At 41.7% G+C, this 23,958-nt stretch overlaps 1 long non-coding RNA gene across 1 annotated transcript; it reads left to right on the top strand.

Annotated features, from left to right (window-relative positions):
* The first annotated feature begins 13,666 nt into the window (after positions 1-13,666).
* LOC308409214 lies at positions 13,667-18,617 on the top strand. The gene is made up of 2 exons (XR_013973964.1): positions 13,667-14,395; positions 16,911-18,617. It is a non-coding gene; the product is annotated as an uncharacterized lncRNA (long non-coding RNA).
* Positions 18,618-23,958: the final 5,341 nt, after the last annotated feature.

Here is a 23,958-nt window from a genome sequence, read left to right as displayed (position 1 = left end):
ACATGCACCCAAACTTTAAGCCTCAGCAAAACTGAAGCAGTTTAGTTCTGAGAAAGAGTTCAGTTATCATAGACAGAAACTATCCATGTTTAAAGTTGGACATTTTAACATGGGACACCCATGATTCCCAGCCTCAAGTGGCCACTATTGGAACTGCATCTTTCAGCACCTCAGTGCTGCTTTTCTTTTCCAGCCCCAGATGATGTAGCTTTGTGTACCTATCTACACCCTAATTACAAACATTGGTAAAAAAAAGAAAAGGAAAAAAAAAGTTTTCTTAAGTTTCTAACTTTGGCTTGATTCATGGCTTCCTCTTCATTGGTCCATACATGATGTAAGTATGTATTCTAGTTGTCAACTAGAAAGTGCATTTTCTGAAGAAACTGCAGTGTGAATGCTTGAATCTGAATGTATGAATTGAAATGAATTAATTGCTGAATTTTAAGTTAAAACGTTTGAATGAGATAAAAAGAAAAAGAATTTAATCTGAAAACAAAAGTGCTGAAGTGCTAAAAGCTGACGTTTACACAGAAGAAGAAGTTGGAAAAAAGCTGAAAATGTTTTAATTGTAAATTAGAAAAACCTTAGAAATGAGAAAAGAAAATTTAGAGTCAGAAAACCTCTGAATGAATATTAAAAGTTCATATTCTTTGAGTCACTGAATGACTAAAATGTGATCCCTCCACTTGGATCCACACAGTTTAAAAATTTTAAATGTCTGAGCTTTGAAAGACAAGGTGTTGGAAAGAGAACAACGATGGCAACGTTTTGAGGGTAAAATCATACCTGTAGAGCAAACACTGAGGACACAGCAGCAGTTGAAAGAGAAGTGTTTAAGATGAATCTTGGCAGAGTGAGAGACAGAGCTAGTTAGCAGGCAGGTGTGAGCCTGGTTGCTATAGTGACTGCACCCAATGGCTCCATACACACGCACACAGACATGCGCCTCACTTCTGCTGCTTAAAATGAACAGAAAAGTCATGTGAGTGAAGTTGGCCCCCCCACCTTCTTCAAATCCAACAAAAGTGGTATCAAACGTTTGTGCTACGTTTGTGCTGGTTTGTGCTGCAAAAATGTTCATTTGTGCTACTATCATTTTAAAGATATTAATCAAAATTTCTAGAGGTCATCGGAGGTCAACCAGCCCCCCCACATTACCCAAATCCAACAAAAGTGGTATCAAACGTTTGTGCTACGTTTGTGCTGCTAAAATTGTCGTTTGTGCCGCTTTCATTTTAAAGATATTAATGAAAATGTAAAGGTCAAAAGGTCAACCAGCCCCCCCACATTAATGGAATCGAACAAAATTGATGTCAAATGTTTGTGCTACGTTTGTGCTGGTTTGTGCTGCTAAAATTGTCGTTTGTGCCGCTTTCATTTTAAAGATATTGATAAAAATTTCTAGAGGTCATCAGAGGTCAACCAGCCCTCCCACAGTAATGGAATCAAACAAAACTGGTGTCAAACGTTTGTGCTACGTTTGTGCTGGTTTGTGTTGCTAAAATTGTCGTTTGTGCCGCTTTCATTTTAAAGATATTACCAAAAGTTTCTAAAGCTCAACCAGCCACTTTCTTTACCGTAAAGAAATTGAGAGATATTAACCAGCATTGGATATTTTTTTCTTATGATCACACTCTTAAACCTAGTAATCAAACTGCAATAACTTATTTAAAAACTAGGTTAAATATAGCATTTAAAATAATTAATGCATTCGGTTAGAGAAAAAACTTTATTTGCTGGTAACAAAATACAAAACTACGAGAACAATGTAGTATATATGTTTCCTGTTAGAAAAGGTAAATATATTGAACTGTCTGAGCCTCACAAGTCTAATACAATAACTGAAAAATAACAGCTATTTCCATCATCTAACTCACAAACTAGAAAAGGACTTTCTTTCATGAGATCTTGCCATCATTCCTTTGTGTAGAGCACAGCGTGCGGACATACACTGGTGTTTTCAGATGCTATGGTTACATCCTTTCTTAGGTCATCATACATCTCCCAGATGTACGGGGTCCTGTTACAGAATGTCATATAATGCCCGAGTGTTTCTGGTGTTGGGCCCTCCTGAAATGTTGTCAGAGTATTTTTGCTTTTAAAGGTTTTATTATTCATATAATAATCAGCTAAGAGTGTTTATATTTCTGTTCTGTACTCAACCAGCTGCATATTTTAATTGCTGGCTCCCTACTCTATAACGGAAACTGTTTGCCTTCACATTATCAGTCTTTGCCTTCACATTGTCACTGTTTGCCTTCACACTAGCAGGAAACCGCCACCCACGAGTAAGAAACAACCTTGTAGAGAACACGAAGTTTTTTGATAAACCACACCTGTTTTCTTGACAAGATAAGGATGATATTTCCTTTTTTGTATGCTTCATGATGTGTATAAATAAAGCCAGACTGCACCAAGGAGGTGTGTGAGTCTCTCCCTGAGTCTCTCACCCGTGCACGTTTAAAACTGCTCTAAGTGTCTGAGTGATATTTCATTGCATCTGAGTACTTGATAATAGAATATCTTTAACAAATGTAATGACTGCTTTCAGTGTGAATTTCTCTCCTTGAAGTAGCAGAGTGGATGGGAATTCAGTAAGCAAAAACCTTTTTGGACTGTGAAAACTGTGCTCCAGAGTTTCTGTAGAGCATTTTCCAAGGTCTGTGTCAATCCATACAAGCTCTCTCAGGGTGAAACTGTGACAAACAGTCCCTGTGCAAAGTTGCTTTCCTGATGAATCTGTTTTAAATGCTGTTGGAGATGCATCAGGACTTTCGATTGGTCTTAGGCATGGCGATGCTGGAAGGTTGAGCCGTTGTTCAACAGCAGACTGAAGGTGAGCTATGCCAGAAGCTGAGAGGACTGACAGATCAATGGAAACAAAAGGTATTTGCCTTGTGTTTGGTGTGTAAAGTTTGCAGTACTGGGAGGAACACTGTCTTGTGAAGTGAACACTTGGATTTTCCGTCATTGTTTTTTGAATTACTGTGGACACATGGCACTGTGCATCAACACGATGAACACCAGTCTTCAACTGAACAGGGCAGAATATTGAGCTCAGCACCTCTGCCCTCAATGAATAGGCATGTTGAGTGACACCCTTTGAAGCAAGGGATTTCACAAGCTGGAATACTTTGTTCTCCTCTTAACTATTCAACATGTTTTGAGCAGTACGACTATCACAGTAAGCGCAGCACAGACTTTGACAGAAGGCATCAAAGGCACAGGTGTTCATGACACAGTATTGTCCTTTGCCAAGTTTTACTGCACTTCATCAAGTCCTGACGTCGTGAGAAGCCCACGCTGTCGACTCCTCTCCAGGCAGAGGATAAAGTCCAGAGGCGTGATGTTCGGGTTCTGGCCAGCGTTCTTATAAGAGGTCCACGGCTTTGGGGGTTGATGAAGGAAACCAAAAAAAACCATACAATAACTCAGGTGAATATTTAACACTCACTGACATCTTGCGCAAAACGACTGAGGCAACCTGTGGTCTGTACATAAAATAGTTTCCCGTCAAAATATGACAGCTTAGTAACAGTCTCGTCTGAAAAAGGACTGGTAGAAAAGTTACGCAGCTCGCCTGAAAGAGGGCTTGGAGCAAGCTTTATGTCAAAATACGACAGGATAGTAACATTCTCGTCTGAAAAAGGACTGGTAGAGAGTTACGCAGCTCGCCTGAAAGAGGGCTCGGAGCAATGTAAAAAGACACAGAGTTGCCCAGAATAATACTCATTACGCGTATGATCTGTTGTTTTACTGTTTTGTTGGTGGAGTAAGTTGATTTTACAGCACATTAAGGAGGCTGAACTACTCCACCGAATTGTTTACCGTTGGTTGCTCGAGTTCTGGTGGAACGGGAAAAGGTTGTGTTTCATCACATAAAATTGACACCGCTTTCAAGGCTAGCTTGAAAGTAGAAGGCCGTGTCAATAGCCTCTCCCATTCCTCGTGCCAGAGAAAGCACCACGGGTGTGTATGTGTATGTGTAAACGCAAATATATTTATAAATAAATAAATAATAATAATAAGAGGAAAAAATAATAATGGGTAATAAATCAACAAAACTCACTGCTGACGAGCAGTGGCTAGAGAAAAAATGTCCAAACGCCGGACTAATTAGTAAAAAAAGATGGAGAAATCCAAAGAAACTAAACTGCCCTGCGTGGGAGGGAAAATGTACTCCCTTTGCAGTGACTGCTTTAAAAGAGACCCTCCAAGCGGAACTAAACAATGAAAAAAGTTTTAAAAAGAAAGCCAAACGTCTCACGGAGTGGCAACATTTTAAAGTCTGGATGGCAGAAAATGACAAACGCACAAAGGTGCGCGAAGAGAAAAAGAAAAAGAAAAACGAACAAAGTAGTGAACAAAAAGATCCACAAAACCCAAAACCACCTCCATATGTGCCTGCCCCCGGCCCATCTAACCCGCCAGTATCAAAAAAACCCTTCGCCGACGCGCCAAGCCCATATGATTCAGCAAGACAGGCATTAAATTTAATGACAACAAATCACCATAAGGAAGAGGAAAACATAGGGAAAGACCCGTCAGGTAGGGATATGGGAGGACAGATTGACCCCCCAGGGCCGTCAGGTCTGTTTCCAATGATAGCCACGCCAAACCCAAGATATGGCCAACTAACGGGTGGCAATAATAATGAAAGAGACAACAACCCTTACCTGTACGTTTTCAGAGCATGGTCCCAAACTGACAGATTAAACGTCTTAAAGGACGTTCCACTGTTAAATGAAGGTTTTGAGCCATGGAGGGAGGCAGTTGAGTTAATTAGAACACACTGGCACTTGAATGGCCATGAAATGCTCCAGGTAATTCAGGACTTATTAGGTCTAAAAATGGGAACAGTAAAGGGAGACTTCACGGGGTCAAATGACCAGGGTATAGCCCTGCTCCCCACCTCTGAACCTCTAAGGGCTCAGTTGGCAGGAGGATTATATGAAAGGATTAGAGTCCGTCTAGCCCCAAGAGCAGATTACGGCAAAATAGGCGAGATAAAGCAGAAGGAAGCTGAGACTGCCTCTGACTTCCTCGATCGCCTACGCCCAGTTTTCAGACAACATTCAGGTTTAAATTACCAGGAGGAGCCACAAACACCATTTCAGCAACAGCTAAAAAATGCATTTCTGAACGGCCTCCTCCCAAAAGTGAGGGCCCACGTAGAAAAACATTGGGTCACACAAAAATACAGGAAGTCTGCCAGATGCACTGCAATATGCTGAACACGCAGTCAAAATACAGAAGCAAAAGGAAAAAGGAGGAGTCTTTGCTGTAGATCCTGTAACAGGATTCGTGGCACTCTCTGCAGAATACAGGAGACATAAACCAGGCCCATACAGAGGAAAGGCAAAGGCAGGAGGAGGGAGAAAAGGAGAGAGAAGAGTGAAAAATACAAGCTGCTACAATTGTGGAAAGGAAGGGCATTTTGCCCGCGAGTGTAGACATAGAAAAAAGGATGACAGTGAGGAAGAGGATGACAGAAATAACAAATGACTAGGAAAAGGCACAGAAACAGAGAGCAATGAAAACACGGACGTGTATAACATAGAGCAATTGCTTTTGGGCTCTGAACATAAACCAACTGTAATTATATACGTAAATGGGCAGCCAATGACGATGCTCTGCGATACTGGAGCATGCAAAACTGTACTGATTAAAAAACCACCAAAAGTGAAATTCTCTAATGATACTCTGATAGTTAAGTCAGCATCAGGACATGTCAGTACTAAATCACTGACTGAGCCTCTACTCTTATAAGATAAGATAAGATAAGATAACCTTTATTAGTCCCACACGTGGGAAATTTGTTTTGTCACAGCAGGAAGTGGACAGTGCAAAAGTTATGAGGCAAAAATTAGAATACAATAAGAATAAATACAGTACACAACTGTACAGAATAGAATAAAATACTATATACAGTAGAATAAAATAAAATAAATATACAATAAGATAAAAATAGAATACAAATACAAATATTATATATATACAACTGTGTAAAAATACAACGATGACAGAAAGGATTATTGCACTTAGTATTATTGCATATGTATGGATGTGTGTGCTTGATCAGTTAAAGTCTTTATTATGGAGTCTGACAGCAGTGGGGAGGAAAGACCTGCGAAATCTCTCCGTCCCACACCGTGGGTGCCGCAGTCTCCCACTGAAGGAGCTGCTCAGTGCTGTCACAGTCTGCTGCATGGGGTGGGAGATGTTGTCCAACAGGGATGACAGCTTAGCCGCCGTTATCTCATGAAGACAGCGGCCGCAGCTGTAAAAACCAGTGCATATATGACCCATCTTGCCCAGTTAATCTTCTAGGGAGAGATGCACTAGAGAGGCTGGAAATAGGAGTCTTGCCAGGACCAGAGGGCATGTATGCAAAGCTAATGTTAAACGAGAAACAAAGTCCAGCAGATTATCAGATTAATGTGTGTAAAGGACTCGGAGAGCCTCACTACTACTGGACATTAGACCTGCCCTCACTAGAGCCTTTACAACACATAGCAAATCGATATCTGCCAACTCATTCAACACGACAGGACTACACTCAGTATCACAACACATTGAGGTTCAAACAGAGTCCAGGTCCTAATCCCGTGTATGACCAAGAGGTACATAAGCTAGGCCCACAAAAGCTGACATTACAACACCTATATGTCACCCAAAGTGGTAATGCAGTGTTCTCTGTGCTGCAGCCTGAGGCAGTACAACGAGTAAACAGGATGCCAAATCCACATGTGTCAGTAGCACACAATGACAGCACTGAGTGGAAAGATTTAGGCCGCGTTCTCGCCCAAGTTGAAAGAGACCGATATGAAAAGACTGAAGACACGCATGAGGGATGGCTCCAAGGTCGCAGAACAGGATGCATGAGATACACATTAGGGTGGGTAATTACTACCCACCCAGCCACATACATGACTGACAGCACTGATTTGCATGTGCAGGAAGATAGTGAAAACTGACATGTACTCTCATTAGAACTACACCCAGAACTACAAGAATTGCCCACAACACTATGGCCCACAGGATCGACAGATGTAGGATTAATTAAAGGAGCAGATCCTGTTGTAGTAAAAACTACTACAACCTACAGGCCAGTTAAACCACAATATCCCTTGACGGCAGAAGCAAAAGCAGGGATCAGGCCAGTAATTGCAGATATGGAAAAAGCAGGCATTTTAGTGAAAACAACTGAAATAACCTGTAACACTCCAATTTTTCCAGTGAAAAAAGCAAACACAGGAAAATATCGCTTAGTGCATGGCCTCAGAGCAATAAATGAAATAACTGAACAAATCCCACCTGTGGTAGCAAATCCACACACAATCTTAAATCAAGTGACACAAAAAGAACAATGGTTCTCAGTCATAGATCTGTCAAACGCGTTTTTCTCTGTGCCGTTACACCCAGACCCACAAAATCTGTTTGGTTTCACTTTTGATAACGAAAAGTATACTTATACAAGACTGCCACAGGGTTTTCAGAACAGTCCCACCCTGTATGCAGAGGCATTAAAGAAATCTATGTCACTATGCACGCTCCCTGTCACAGGGCAATTTCTTCTGTACGTTGATGACATTCTCGTCACGGGAGATACACGAGACAACTGCAGAAAAAACACCATGACTGTGCTGAAACATTTAGCAGAGCAGGGCCATAAAGTCTCACAGCACAAGTTACAGCTGTGGAGCCAAGAGGTCACATACCTTGGCCACAAACTCACAGGAGAGGGAAGAACACTGTTAGACAGCAGAAAGCTAGCAGTACAGAATGCTCCAAAACCTCTCACAAAACAACAAATGATGAGTTATTTAGGTCTCTGCAATTTTTGCAGATGCTGGATACCTGAATATGCTCTGCTAGCTCAACCTTTGCAAAACTTAATTTATGGAAAAAAATCTAGCACTGAAAGATAAAATAGAATGGACACCAGAAGCAGAAAAAGCATTTAATGATCTAAAACTTGCACTGCAGACGCGCACAGTTTTGGCATTGCCAGACTATGAAAAACCTTTTTACTTGCATGTAGACGGAGGTGCAGGCTACATGAAGGCCGTTCTAACACAAGCCTTTGGGGAAAAGCAACGCCCTCTTGCATTTTATTCGTGTAAGCTAGATTCAGTGGCCTCAGGACTGCCCTCGTGCATGCAGGCATGCGCAGCTGCAGCAGAGGCAGTTAAGAAATCAGCTGACATCGTCTTAGGACACATTGATCGTCAAAGTTCCCCACGCTGTAACCTCCATCTTACTGCAGGCGAACTTGTCTTATCTCACACATGCAAGACAGCTCTCATACGTAGGCATCTTGTTATCACAGTCACACATTACAATCGAGAAGTGTGGTCAGCTAAATCCCAGCACACTTCTCCCCACATCAGAGGATGGTGAAAAACACTGCTGTATGGAAAAGCTAGATGAAGAAACAAAGCCACGAGCCGACATATATAGCACACCACAGCCAACTTTCACTGACATTTTTGTAGATGGATCAGCTTCTAAAAATAGCTTAGGTCGCAACTGCGTCGGTTATGCAGTAACCACAGTAGACACAGTTCTGGAAGCAAGACCTTTAACTTCCTCTAACTCTGCACAAAGTGCAGAACTTACAGCTGTTGTGAGAGCATGTAAGTTGAATGCAGGAAAAAGCATAAACATACACACAGACAGTCAGTATGTTTTTGCAGCAGTACATCATTTCGCAAAGATTTGGCTAAACAGAGGTATGGTCACTTCTACTGGCAATCCAGTACAGCATTCACACCTTTTAAAAGAACTGCTAGAAGTGATAACATTGCCGAAAAAATTAGCATTGTGCAAATGTGCCGCACACCAAAAAGATAACTCAGAAGTTACTAAAGGCAACAACTTTGCAGACCAAGCCGCAAAGAAGGCAGCACAGCAACATATACAGTGGGGCAAAAAAGTATTTAGTCAGCCACCGATTGTGCAAGTTCCCCCACTTAAAATGATGACAGAGGTCAGTAATTTGCACCAGAGGTACACTTCAACTGTGAGAGACAGAATGTGAGAAAAAAATCCATGAATCCACATGGTAGGATTTGTAAAGAATTTATTCGTAAATCAGGGTGGAAAATAAGTATTTGGTCACCTCAAACAAGGAAAATCTCTGGCTCTCACAGACCTGTAACATCTTCTGTAAGAAGCTTTTCTGTCCCCCACTCGTTACCTGTATGAATGGCACCTGTTTGAACTCATCATCTGTATAAAAGACACCTGTCCACAGCCTCAAACAGTCAGACTCCAAACTCCGCCATGGCCAAGACCAAAGAGCTTTGGAAGGACACCAGGAAAAGTATTGTAGACCTGCACCAGACTGGGAAGAGTGAATCTACAATAGGCAAGCAGCTTGGTGTGAAAAAATCAACTGTGGGAGCAATCATCAGAAAATGGAAGACATACAAGACCACTGATAATCTCCCTCGATCTGGGGCTCCACGCAAGATCTCATCCCGTGGGGTCAAAATGATCATGAGAACGGTGAGCAAAGATCCCAGAACCACACGGGGGGACCTGGTGAATGACCTGCAGAGAGCTGGGACCAAAGTAACAAAGGTCACCATCAGTAACACACTACAACGGCAGGGAATCAAGCCAGTGCATGTCCAGGCCCGTCTGAAGTTTGCCAGAGAGCACATGGATGATACAGCAGAGGATTGGGAGAATGTCATGTGGTCAGATGAAACCAAAGTAGAACTTTTTGGTATAAACTCAACTCGTCGTGTTTGGAGGAAGAAGAATACTGAGTTGCATCCCAAGAACACCATACCTACTGTGAAGCATGGGGGTGGAAACATCATGCTATGGGGCTGTTTTTCTGCCAAGGGGACAGGACGACTGATCCGTGTTAAGGACAGAATGAATGGGGCCATGTATGGTGAGATTTTGAGCCAAAACCTCCTTCCATCAGTGAGAACTTTGAAGATGAAACGAGGCTGGGTCTTCCAACATGACAATGATCCAAAACACACCGCCCGGGCAACAAAGGAGTGGCTCCGTAAGAAGCATTTGAAAGTCCTGGAGTGGCCTAGCCAGTCTCCAGACCTCAACCCCATAGAAAATCTGTGGCGGGAGTTGAAAGTCCGTGTTGCTCGGCGACAGCCCCAAAACATCACTGCTCTCGAGAAGATCTGCATGGAGGAATGGGCCAAAATACCAGCTACTGTGTGTGCAAACCTGGTAAAGACCTATAGTAAACGTTTGACCTCTGTTATTGCCAACAAAGGTTATGTCACAAAGTATTGAGTTGTATTTTTGTTATTGACCAAATACTTATTTTCCACCCTGATTTACGAATAAATTCTTTACAAATCCTACCATGTGGATTCATGGATTTTTTTTTCACATTCTGTCTCTCACAGTTGAAGTGTACCTCTGGTGCAAATTACTGACCTCTGTCATCATTTTAGGTGGGGGAACTTGCACAATCGGTGGCTGACTAAATACTTTTTTGCCCCACTGTACAAACCTTAATGTCTGAAACATCAACGTTAATACCACTTGATGTACTTAAAGATGAACAGAAAGCTGCATCTATCACAGAACAGAAAAAATGGTTAAAGTGTGGAGCACAGCTACAAAATGACCTAATGACCTGTAATGGCAAACCAATACTGCCAAAATCTCTACATAAGACAGCAGCATTAGTGACACATGGCTTAACGCATTTGTCAACGGGTGGAATGATGAATGTCCTCTCTAAACACTTCTACACTCAAAATTTTGAAAATTCAGCAAAAGAATTCATCAGAACATGCATGATTTGCCAAAGACATAATGCACAGGGAAACCTTAGACCAAAAAGAGGTCATTTTCCCACACCACCTCACCCTTTCCATACAATCCACATGGATTTCATTGAACTTAACGAATGCCAAGCATCAAAATATGCTCTAGTAATTATAGATGTGTTTTCAAAATGGCCAGAAATCTATCCAGTAAAAAGAGCAGACGCAATATCAGTGGCAAAGTGTTTATGCAATCACTTCATCCCCACATATGGCATTCCCAGTCTGATAAGGTCAGACAATGGAACACATTTTGTTAATGACATCATCAGCAAAGTCTCTGAAGCTCTAGGATTTAGCATCAAACATCACTGTGCATATCACCCACGAAGTGCAGGACTAGTGGAAAGAACTAATGGCACAATAAAACAGAGATTAAGAAAATGCATGGAAGAAACCCGAATGTTTAGGTTTGGTAAAGATGTGGATGAGAATAACACAAGGTTCTCAGAAACTTACACCTTTTGAAATCATCCACGGGAGAGCGTTTCCATTGCCAATTACCAGTGAACCAATTAACAAATCAATAAGGGAAACTACCCTAGCAGAATGGATGACTAAGCTGTTTGAAAATAAAGAGATTATGTTAAACAACCAACTGCCGAGTGATATCTCTCCAGTGTCTTGCAGGTTACAACCAGGTGATTGGATCCTGATCAAAGTACTCCAGAGAAAGAATTGGAGTTCACCAAGGTGGGAGGGCCCATACCAAGTCCTACTTACCACACCCACCGCCTGCAAAATAGCAGAAAGACCATCTTGGATCCACCAAAGCCACTGTAAAAAAGTGAGTGACAATCCAGACGCTTAGACGCCGGCTTCCCTGGCTTCTAGGTGATCTATTGGTGAAGGGAAGGGCTGATTGGGTATATCCCGCCCTTTTTTTTACTTCTCGCCAATAGTCTACTCACCAGAGGTCTAGGTGTGCCTGGTCATCATGAAGACACTTGTCCTCCTAGTGGCCAGCATTGCGCTCCTAGTGAGCCTACTAACACTCACCCAGATGAGAGGAAATAAACAACACCACCTGCAAAAAAGATGGACACATGACAATTCGCATCTGCGTGACCTGAACCAAGACCATAACCACCCATGGATGAACAACGCGTGGTATAGATATGTGTATGATAGAACACGCACCGACAACAGCACGGAATGCTATGTGTGTTCACATATGCCAACAACAGCCGTACACGCAACAATATATGGAAAGGCACCTGAACTTGACGAAGCGATGTGTGTGTTCAACAAAGCAACAACTGGCAATTGCACACGCAGAGATTTGATGGCAACAGGACTGACCCTAAAAGGTCAAAGCACAAAGAAAGAAGACCTAATTCCATGGTGTAGTGACACAGACGTCAAACGTGTCACGAAACCACTTTCACAACGACAGATCCTAATTGAACAGACAACCCCTTGTGCCTACAATCTGACGAACTGGAACTACACCTGCAACGAAAAACATTGGGTAAACGTCAAAGCCAACAACACAAAAAACAAATCATTCGCCATAGTTTTGCCGCCGGACATACAGCACCCAATGTGTTTCAACTTCTCTGATGGAAACAGGAAACTTGGATGAAACCGCAACTGCACACAGACACTTGACCTGACCCAATCCAAAGGAATACACACCTTCAAAATTGGAACTTTCTGGGTCCAGGGAGCCGCTTGGGCCTGCGGGCCTAAAACCTACTTCATGCTCCCACCGAACTCCACCGGTCTGTGTGCACCAGTACTAATTTCAGACCACACCTTCAAGATCACAGCAGAGACACACACGTCAAGAGCAAAACGTGAAGTTGCTGAAGTCGCTGAAGTAATGCCACATGACTCAATCTATGGATCAGATGTGCCCAAGAACTTCAAACTATGGACTGATGGTTAGAAAGTCCTCCACTCCTTGTGCCCTTGGGTGGGAGCTGGGAAAAACATGCTGAGGATCGAGACACTTGACTATCGATTTGGACTGTTCCTAAATGCCTCAATGAAGATCAACAAAGCGCAAAATGAAGAAATCGACGCAATACGCATTGTAGTGATGCGACACAGAGTCGCACTAGACATGATTCTAGCTGAAAAAGGAGGTTTGTGTGTATTGTTTGACACTACATGTTGTACATACATCCCAGACAACATACACTCACAAAACATGACCGACGCTTTGAACACCTTGAGAAAGATTAAAGATGCTGAACAACAAGACTATGTCACAAGCACTGATGATTGGTTGACATGGTTACTAGGTGGTTCATGGAAGTCCCTACTGATTAAAGGACTTGTTGGAATTGCATTTTTGCTTTTACTGTTATGTGTTTTCACAACATGTGTAGTACCCTGTCTGAATAAAATGGTATCAAACATGGTGACAACTTCTATCAATGCTTATGTGATGACGTCTCAAATGGAAGAAATTTTGAAAGATGATCCATACAGTAATGTTTAGTTTAATTGAACACAGGACTGTTTTATGACGTTCAAACCGAAAATGTTTAGACAAGAGGTTATGAACTGACAAAAATAACAGTACTGTCATGTGAGAAATCTAAACAACAGGAGGGAATGTCAGAGTATTTTTGCTTTTAAAGGTTTTATTATTCATATAATAATCAGCTAAGAGTGTTTATATTTCTGTTCTGTACTCAACCAGCTGCATATTTTAATTGCTGGCTCCCTACTCTATAACGGAAACTGTTTGCCTTCACATTATCAGTCTTTGCCTTCACATTGTCACTGTTTGCCTTCACACTAGCAGGAAACCGCCACCCACGAGTAAGAAACAACCTTGTAGAGAACACGAAGTTTTTTGATAAACCACACCTGTTTTCTTGACAAGTATTAGATTATTCTGTTATTATATGTTACCTTATATATGTAATCAAAGTAGTTGAATTAGAATACTGCTGTAGATCACATTATACCCTTTAATATAGAGTGTGTGAGCTGTATGTAGTTTAGTTCTCATTATACTTTTGAGTTAACAGAACATATTCACATATTAGTTCATTAGATAAATGTGCATCACTCTGTATCCTTGATCTGCTGGGAATGTGTTACACTGTTTTCTTGACATGCTTAATTGTTGAATCATGAAGAGAAGGTTGTAAGCAGGAGACTCTGTGTCTAAAGACAGGGGAGATAGACAGACCACATTCCACACCCCCACCTTACAGAAAGCAGAGAAACAACTGCCGAGGTCATAACTTAGGCGCTGTAACAGAGAAAAAATGTGATGTTTTGGCTTTTACGACTAGCTGGGGGCCACTAGAGACTATAAAAAGCTGAGCAACCCGTCACCATTTTGAGACATGTGCCTGACCCTCTGGTAGCATCTCTCCCGTCCGGACGTTGTAATGCTCTTATTGTTGAATTGTATGGAAATAAATGATTGTTGATTGAGCATTTATACACCGAGTATTGTCCTTCCTTCAGCCCAAAGATTCAAAGAATTGGGAGAATTCAACAACTTGGTGCCGTGTGACCCGGATCTTTGGTGTGCTGAGGAGGTGTAGATTTGGCCTTTGGTGAGATCGTGGGGCAAAGTGAACAGAAGGCCGGCCTAAAACAGAAAGGTAAGCACAGCCTGTTGTATTATAAATACCAAATGTGCATATTGGGCTTTCCAAATTAATCTGTTCACTGAGTCACATGTATTTTCACAGTAAATTTGTCGGTGTCTGGTTTTTGGCGCAAGATACTAACAACATAAGTTGAGGCTGAATTCCAGTGTGTTAAATAAACTGCTTCTACCGAGAAACTAATAAGACACTACGTTGAGCTAGTTGCAGTAAACTGCTTCTACCGAGAAACTAATAAGACACTACGTTGAGCTAGTTGCAGTAAACTGCTTCTACCGAGAAACTAATAAGATACTACGTTGAGCTAGTTGCAGCCACTTTACCTTCCACATTTAATTTTGTCTAATACTGGCTTCTGTAGCAATAATACGTTAGAATTTCTTCTGAAGACGCGGCCATTAGTCCAGTACATTGAAGTCGAGGTTTGTTTATTTTGTTTATGGTGTCAGTGACGTCCTGGCTTTTGCCGGCTATGAAATAGAAGTTGATTTAAGGAAAAGCAGATGCTGGCTTCACGGTGCAGTTGAACGCTGGCAACGCGAGAGCGAAACACGTCCGTAGGTTTGGTTTATGATACGGCGTGTTCCGGTGGTGCGGCCGTGAAGTGCAGTAGTGGTTGGTGCTAGTTTTAGTACATTGGATAGAGGTTTTGACGGTGGTTTGTGGCGTCAGTCGAGTATAAAGGGCTGCGGTCATAATACAAAGTAAAAATTTAGTACATAGCAACACCTGGTTTATGATGTCAGGTATAACTTCGGGGATGCAAGCATCACTTTTATGATGCGACTTTGCCCCGTGGTGGCGGTCATAAGCGCAGAGAAAGGGGTATTTTGGTCTATGGTGCAGTGTGCTTTAAGAAGATCTAATAGTTGAGCTCAGAGGTTTCTGTGCAAATTTCTGCTGATGAGAGGCGCTCTCTGTGTGTCACACTGATGGTGTAACGCGCTGTGTGTGTAAGGCGCGCTCTGGCCGTGGGTGAGGCGCGCTCTGAGTGTGCTTTTTGTGTGTGTGAAGTCTGAACACAGTGACAGTGACGGTTGATGTGTTTGATTAGGAGGACATTAGAGCAAATACACATTTTAGGATCAAAGGTTGATGCCTAGTGTACCTGTGGAACATTTTGCCCTAGGAGTGGCGACCCTCCTGTCCGTGGACGCGTGGCCAGGACCGGCGTCGTCCGGGTGCCGAGGTGGTGACTTGGGGAGGTGAGGGCCCCCGCATAGCTACGGAAATAACACTGGAACGGCCGTGTAATCACGGGTTCACATTTATTCCGGACTAGAACAAGACACATTTTGCGAACAAACGTTGAGTCTAGATTAGTAAAGAAATATAAAAAGGTTGAATTCCTCGTTTCAGTGGTTGAAATTGTTGTGTGCCTGTCCCCTGACGAGTGTGAAATTAAAATAAAGAGGGAATTTGGAGCCACATGGAGATAGACGGGCATAATTGGGTGTATTACTCTGTGGTGTAATAAAAATAAAAAGGAGAGATAGTAAGAGGTGTGCAGTGGAGAATTATGGAGGAGTAGAGAGAGGAATGTGTTGGGAGACTGGCGTACAGTTTACGCTGTCAAGGTAGGCGTGTTGCCTGCTTATCGGTTTAAAAGCAATGAAAATGAAATTAAAATAAATCTCTTAGTGTGTTAATACAGGAAGCTGCGGACCTGGACCAACTGCCCCCACAAGCACAGCGGCCGAAGCAAAATTATAGGTAATGGGAACCACACCCAGCACGAATCAGCAGCTGTGAAAAAGACAGCAGCGAGGAGAGAATTAGAGGAGAAATTAAGAGAAGTTTTAACACATAAAATTGGGGCCAACGGACTTGTGGAGGTTGGGAAGGCGTCCGGAGCATCACAACAAAAAGGTGAAACAAAAACACACAAGCAGAGAAATCTGAGAGAAAGGCTCCTTTTAAGGTAACGCCTAGTTTGAGAAAAGATAAAATTAACCTGCTTTTATACAAATGCACATACACGCAATGAAGAAACAGCTTACACTCATGAACACGTGAAGATTTTCCAGCAAGGTTAAAGAAAAATTAACATACTTAAATGATGAAGTCTATACATTACTGACAAAGAAACCCTCTGGGTTGCAGGACAACAATTTAACTAAAAAAAAAAAAAAGGAACACTGGTCTAACCAACCAGGCAAGACGCAACAAATTTAGTGGTAAAAAGAGTCAAATTGTGACATGTTTTCTGTTGATTGATTAATAAAAGTGATTACTGAATGAAAGAAAATTCCTTTTTTGGGTTTTTAAACATGATCTTAAGAATTTTAATATGTACTTGTGTTGTCCTGTCAACTTGGTGGGTTAGGAGTTGATTATATCGGGAGAGAAAAAACAAAAAAAAAAAAAAAAAGGGGGAGAGAAGGCTGACACAGGGCCTGGTCCCGGTGTGTCTCCCCTCTGAATAACACAGCGAACACAACATCATTTTCCTGTTCGTTTGTTTTTGTTTTGTTTTGTTTTTGTTTTTTCTATACATATTTAATTACAGGCTGCTTTGCCGGCCCTGAAAGCCGAGGCTGACTGGACTCCTGCTCTCCCCCATACGTGACACTGACCAAATGCTGCAACAGCTGGACCCACAACAACGACCTGAGAATGTCAACAGACCTGCAGGAATGTGATCTCATGCAGCCGAGACAGAGAGCACTAAACCTAAGGCCCGTTTCACTACACGGGGGAAAATTCCCAGACTGCGTCAGCTGACAGAGCTGTGACAAGACGCCCGCCAAGCCCGAATGAAAAGTAAGGCCGAGCGAAAGAATGCTGACCTTGATAACTTTGCATTCACACTGTGCAGGACAGTGATGGACCAACACGGATGATCGGGTGGCGAAAAAGGGCGTGACCGAGACAAGAGGAGTAACTGAGGACAGAAGGCACCTCAGAATGGACAAAAACACAGAAGAAGATGCAGGTTTCACCTGCGGTGAACATCGACACTGGAGAAAGGACTGCCCCAATTGGGGTCAGAACCAGGACGGACTGAATTTTGAGCAGCAGCAGCAGCAATGGTCGCAAACAAACTGAAAAGGAGGGGGGCAGGACCCCAGGGCATGCTTCAGGCCGTGGTTTACCCAGAACACCAGAACAGGAAAGTGATGAACACACACACACACACACACACACACACACACACACACGTCTCCAAACACACAGATTCAGAATGAAGTGAAATACACACATGAACACGTGCACTCGTTGAGTGAGTGAGAAATGACACACACACACACACACACACACACACACACACACACACACACACACACACACACACACACACACACACGGGAATGTTGATTCACTGAGAAGTGAAGCACACACACACACACACGCTGATGCAATGAAGAATGCTTTGCTTATGCTGATATGCAAAATGCTGCACACAAACATCCCAATGCATAATTTTTATGAGGAGCCATTGATTACTTAGAATGTGTTATATGTCACCTAGAAGGCATTTATGTAGATTTTAGGAATAAGGTCTAAAATGGTTTGGTTATGAAAACAATGTCTGTGCGTGATGTCTGTTTATGGCTCAAGGCCTTGACTGAATTCTTTGCTGTGCTTCACACAGCCCTGATGAGGAACAGTGGCACAGAGTGAAAATGATGAATTAATAGTGTAAGTTTTAGGTCGGAGTACGGCATTTTTTGTGATTGAGTTTTAATTCAAGGAGGAACAAAAGGTGTTACGGCACCTGAGGTTCTCATTCCCACACAATATTGTCCCGGCAGGAAGCAAAATGTTCCTGTGAATTTCTGGTTGATTGTTTGGTTTTGTTTAGCGCTAGCTTGATTTTATCAGTGAGCTTTGGCTTGTGTTCTTTCTCGTAAGCGAGAGAGGGATAGTTTTATGCTTGGACATGTCTGCAACGGGCCCTAGTTTGTGTTATTTTAGTAGTATTTTGTTGGTTATGTCTGTTTTCGTTTTTGTTACAGTGCACTGGAGAAAAAACATCTGAGAGGTGTGATCCACCGGTGGTGATATGTTGATATTTTGTGAGTTCATGATTTAACAATCAGCTCTTTAAACAAGGCCTGAAAGATTGAAATTTAAAGCGCTATAAAATATTATTACTGTAAACAGTTGCAAAGTGTGCTTCTCCATGATTGTAATTGGCTTGGGAGAAATTCACTTATAGGGAACACTGATCTAAAAGGATTGCACCGAGTCAATCCGGCCCAAAAAACAACAAGGAATTGTTTTCCTTTAAAATGATGACGTCATCTTGCTGGTGATGAAGGCTCGAATAGGTTGCGCGGGAGACTCCATTATCAGCAACATCTGGTATGAATGTGTATGGAGGTATGCATGTGAATGGACTGTGATGGACTGACGACTAAAAGTTTTGACTGACTTGATACTGAGACAATGACTGCACCCACTTTAGGATTAGTAAATGCCAATAAACAATTCATAAACAATTCACCCAGCCGACAAGAGAAGGGTGGATGCTTCGCTTTGTTTTGTTTTGTTTTTTCAGGAGCAGGAGGATAAGAGAGACTGGAGGAGGAGACTCTAGCTTCACATAAGTATGAACTGCAGACTTAACACTGTGGTTGCTGATTTTGAGTTACCAATGTTTGCATTAAGAAAACTGTGCTATATTAGCTGTGTTTTGAGTAAGGTATCATGTTATATTATTGGGAATGCCAAATGCTACAGTGGAGAAGACTTTTGATACCACTCATGACTGGAATATGTTACTATTAACCACAGCAGGCCACTGTAAAAAGTCAATTAAATTTTATAGAGGAAAATCGCCAAAATTGAACAATACCTATGAATGACTGGCCACATTCAGAATAGAGATATGCAAGAATAAACATTGGTCCACATGATTTAGGTTCTCACTTGAAATAGTAAGTTATTAAATGTAGAATATAATCGACAGGGACATTTGATAGGATGTGGTACTGCAAAAGAACAAGAGCAAAGTAAATAAAGAAAATATTGTGTTTAGTTTGGATAAATTCAAATTAAAATGTACCATTACACTCAGAGGATCAATATGGAATAAAACATATGCAAAACTTGTAGGAAGTACATGACTGATAACTGTTCTGTCCTGAGCGTTTGTTTCCAGAGCACCCACTTGACCACACCAACAGTTTCTCGCCACCGAGGAGGGGTACTTGCAAAAAGAATAAAATAAAAATCTGAGTTTAACAAAACATTTTAAATGTAAATATCAAGCTTACCTTTCTTTTTCCATGAAATGTGCTTGTGGGCACGCCAGCCATTTTGAAAAGGTGGGCAAAACAATTGGCAAGGCCACACCCCCACACATGTGATATAATTTTAAAGGTACTGTTGCCCTCTCTAAGAAACATCAGGACTTAGAGGAGTGGCAAGTAGAGTATGCGAGCTACAAGCAAAAACTAAAATGTGTACTACAGTGTGCAAAAATGAAGTACTGGGTCATCAGGGGGTCATGAGGGACATTTATAAAACTAAAAGTCCCACTAACCTTAAAGTGCACTTGAAAAGCTCACACAAGAAGGTTAACCTAGCTTACCTAGAAGACCTCATCAGGGGGAGCACACTCCCCCTCCTTGAAGAGCTCACCCACTCAACCCGCATCCCCAGAAAACAGCTAACCCCAGATAAGGCAGCGTGATGCATCCCGAGACAACAGGACTGGGACATCTAAATAAAGGTGTGAAACAATCGCCTTCAAAAGGTTATCAATTCACTTCAACCAAAATTAGGACCACACGGTGCGGCAAGAGTTAATAGTTATTAGTCTCAACACCCAAGGATAACCAGAAGAGCATGACTGATATGATGGAACTGGGATTTTGTTACACTTAATTTTTGCAAAACACAAATAAGACTAAATTGAAACTAAGGATTTTCAGAAAATAAAAACTACACTAAACTAGCAAAGAATTGGTAAAAACTAATTACAACTGGTAAAAATTGAAAATCTGGAGTCGAAACTAAATAAAAATAACAACTAATGGAAATGGCGAAAAGTTTAAAACCCTGGTGCAGAGATTGGCAAATCTGACCAGGAAACGTTATAAAATGGATTGTCAGGATAGTCAGCGTTAAAGCCACTTTTGACAGTCCATACTAGGATGGCATTGGACATCTTCGGGGCAGAAAAGGGTTGGTGTGACCAAGGTGTGGTTTGGCTTGTTGTATGTACATTTCAAAATGTTACAGCTCTGGATGGACCAGTTACCAGATATGATGTCACTAACCTTCTCTTTTAAGTGTCTAGCTCCAATGAATTGACACATGGGAGTGTGTCAAAAAGGGGGAGTTGAGTCCGAACATCAAACAATGGTGTTATGAACATTTTATGACTTTATTTGTGTGTTTAATAATTTAGCTATGGTAAAACTTAAGCTTATAATGTGTTAGACTTAGAAAGGGTTCACTAATTTTTGATTTCTTTTACACACACATAGATTATGATTAGAATAGGTTCTGAACATAATATTTTAAACCAAATTTGAATCATTAGAAGAACAATGGATAACAATATTAGATTATCAAGGCTAGGGAGAGAGGTGTTTTGGTTTTCTGTCTCTTGCAGAGAAAGGAACAGACACCAGACGGGGACCCGGAGATGTGAGGACCCTTCACAGCAGGGACAGATGTAGGGACTGCCGAGACAGCAACTGGGGTCAAGTGTCATGACGTTTGGGCTCCTGGAGAAGATGGATCCCACAAACACAGCAATAACCATGAAGGGGTTGGCGAAAACCAGGAACACCAGACCAACGAGGTTCAAGAGGCTCTTGGCAAAAAGGGGGACACGGCGGTGATCCCAAAACACACAGATCTTTGTTTGAAATCGGGGCAGAATAATCCCCAGAACTGTGCAATGACTAAAGGGTGGTCTAACCCCGGAGGTCGAAGAAAGAAGCTGAGAATCACCCAACTGGAAGACACTGGTAGCTGCAGCAATAAAAATAAAGGTTAAAAGCTCCTTAGACAGAGGTTCTAGTCTAAGTACATTTGAAAGGTATAAGGGGGCATTAAAATGGGAGTGGAAAACTGGAGCACCAAAATAAAGCTGTGGGAGAATTGGGGAGTGATGGGAGAGTCATCTGTAACTGCTGTTATGGTTGTAAATCTAACTTTGCTTGCATCTGAACTGCGTGAACACAGAGGTCATCCCACATATGGTCCACCCGTTAAAGGGGGACAGAGGGCCTCAGGATCAAGAAAACCTGGACCTTGCGACCCTGGAGTGCATGTTGTAAGTGATCTCTTTCAGAGATCAAAAGGGGGAATTATTAGATTATTCTGTTATTATATGTTACCTTATATATGTAATCAAAGTAGTTGAATTAGAATACTGCTGTAGATCACATTATACCCTTTAATATAGAGTGTGTGAGCTGTATGTAGTTTAGTTCTCATTATACTTTTGAGTTAACAGAACATATTCACATATTAGTTCATTAGATAAATGTGCATCACTCTGTATCCTTGATCTGCTGGGAATGTGTTACACTGTTTTCTTGACATGCTTAATTGTTGAATCATGAAGAGAAGGTTGTAAGCAGGAGACTCTGTGTCTAAAGACAGGGGAGATAGACAGACCACATTCCACACCCCCACCTTACAGAAAGCAGAGAAACAACTGCCGAGGTCATAACTTAGGCGCTGTAACAGAGAAAAAATGTGATGTTTTGGCTTTTACGACTAGCTGGGGGCCACTAGAGACTATAAAAAGCTGAGCAACCCGTCACCATTTTGAGACATGTGCCTGACCCTCTGGTAGCATCTCTCCCGTCCGGACGTTGTAATGCTCTTATTGTTGAATTGTATGGAAATAAATGATTGTTGATTGAGCATTTATACACCGAGTATTGTCCTTCCTTCAGCCCAAAGATTCAAAGAATTGGGAGAATTCAACACAAGATAAGGATGATATTTCCTTTTTTGTATGCTTCATGATGTGTATAAATAAAGCCAGACTGCACCAAGGAGGTGTGTGAGTCTCTCCCTGAGTCTCTCACCCGTGCACGTTTAAAACTGCTCTAAGTGTCTGAGTGATATTTCATTGCATCTGAGTACTTGATAATAGAATATCTTTAACAAATGTAATGACTGCTTTCAGTGTGAATTTCTCTCCTTGAAGTAGCAGAGTGGATGGGAATTCAGTAAGCAAAAACCTTTTTGGACTGTGAAAACTGTGCTCCAGAGTTTCTGTAGAGCATTTTCCAAGGTCTGTGTCAATCCATACAAGCTCTCTCAGGGTGAAACTGTGACAAACAGTCCCTGTGCAAAGTTGCTTTCCTGATGAATCTGTTTTAAATGCTGTTGGAGATGCATCAGGACTTTCGATTGGTCTTAGGCATGGCGATGCTGGAAGGTTGAGCCGTTGTTCAACAGCAGACTGAAGGTGAGCTATGCCAGAAGCTGAGAGGACTGACAGATCAATGGAAACAAAAGGTATTTGCCTTGTGTTTGGTGTGTAAAGTTTGCAGTACTGGGAGGAACACTGTCTTGTGAAGTGAACACTTGGATTTTCCGTCATTGTTTTTTGAATTACTGTGGACACATGGCACTGTGCATCAACACGATGAACACCAGTCTTCAACTGAACAGGGCAGAATATTGAGCTCAGCACCTCTGCCCTCAATGAATAGGCATGTTGAGTGACACCCTTTGAAGCAAGGGATTTCACAAGCTGGAATACTTTGTTCTCCTCTGAACTATTCAACATGTTTTGAGCAGTACGACTATCACAGTAAGCGCAGCACAGACTTTGACAGAAGGCATCAAAGGCACAGGTGTTCATGACACAGTATTGTCCTTTGCCAAGTTTTACTGCACTGTAAACCCCAACAGTCTACCTGACTTATAAAGTTTGTGGATATAACAATTGAAATTCCTCAAAGTTGAAACAACTTAAAACTTTTGTTCTGTTAACGATTCAAACAGTTATAATTGTACATGGCTTAGAAGTTAAGAGTAAATACTGCTTTCTTAATTATGATTTTTGAGTAAATGTTTTTTTTCCGAGCTCCGCATGTGTATGTCAACTACGTCATGACGTTTTCTCTCTAACCTGAACGACGTTGACAGAAAATTCTGTTCAATATGGCTGCCCTTCTCGCGCGACTGGAGAGCACATTTGGAGAAACTTGTAAGTAAAACGGAACCTTCGTTATGTTTATTTTTTCCGTAAAAAAGCAAGTATATTAATATGTTGCAGGCAAGAACTTCGATTTCGAATGCGCTGTTGTGTTAAAAAGCACAGACCCAGGTGGTGAATAGTAGTTCGCTGTTGTTCGCGCTCTTTTTCAAACATAGATTATGTCGTCAGTTTTAACCGATTAAAACAGTTTTACTAAGAATTACATAAAAAGAAAGGGTCTTAATGATATTTTAACGACCACTTGCCAACACAAGAAAGTTGGCGTTTTTACAACAGCAGCCTCATTGTTCGGCAGTTTTTTTCTTCTTCTTCTCATTAGCATGATTCAAAACTGACTTAGCTAGCAGTGGCAACTTCAATCTAAAACAATTGAAATATAGCAAGGTTTTGTATATTTAGTGTGCTAATA

The sequence above is a fragment of the Rhamphochromis sp. 'chilingali' genome (genome assembly GCF_963969265.1).
Source record: "Rhamphochromis sp. 'chilingali' genome assembly, chromosome: 13".
In the NCBI taxonomy this organism is placed as follows: domain Eukaryota; kingdom Metazoa; phylum Chordata; class Actinopteri; order Cichliformes; family Cichlidae; genus Rhamphochromis; species Rhamphochromis sp. 'chilingali'.
This window is presented reverse-complemented; position numbering and strand designations above follow the sequence as displayed.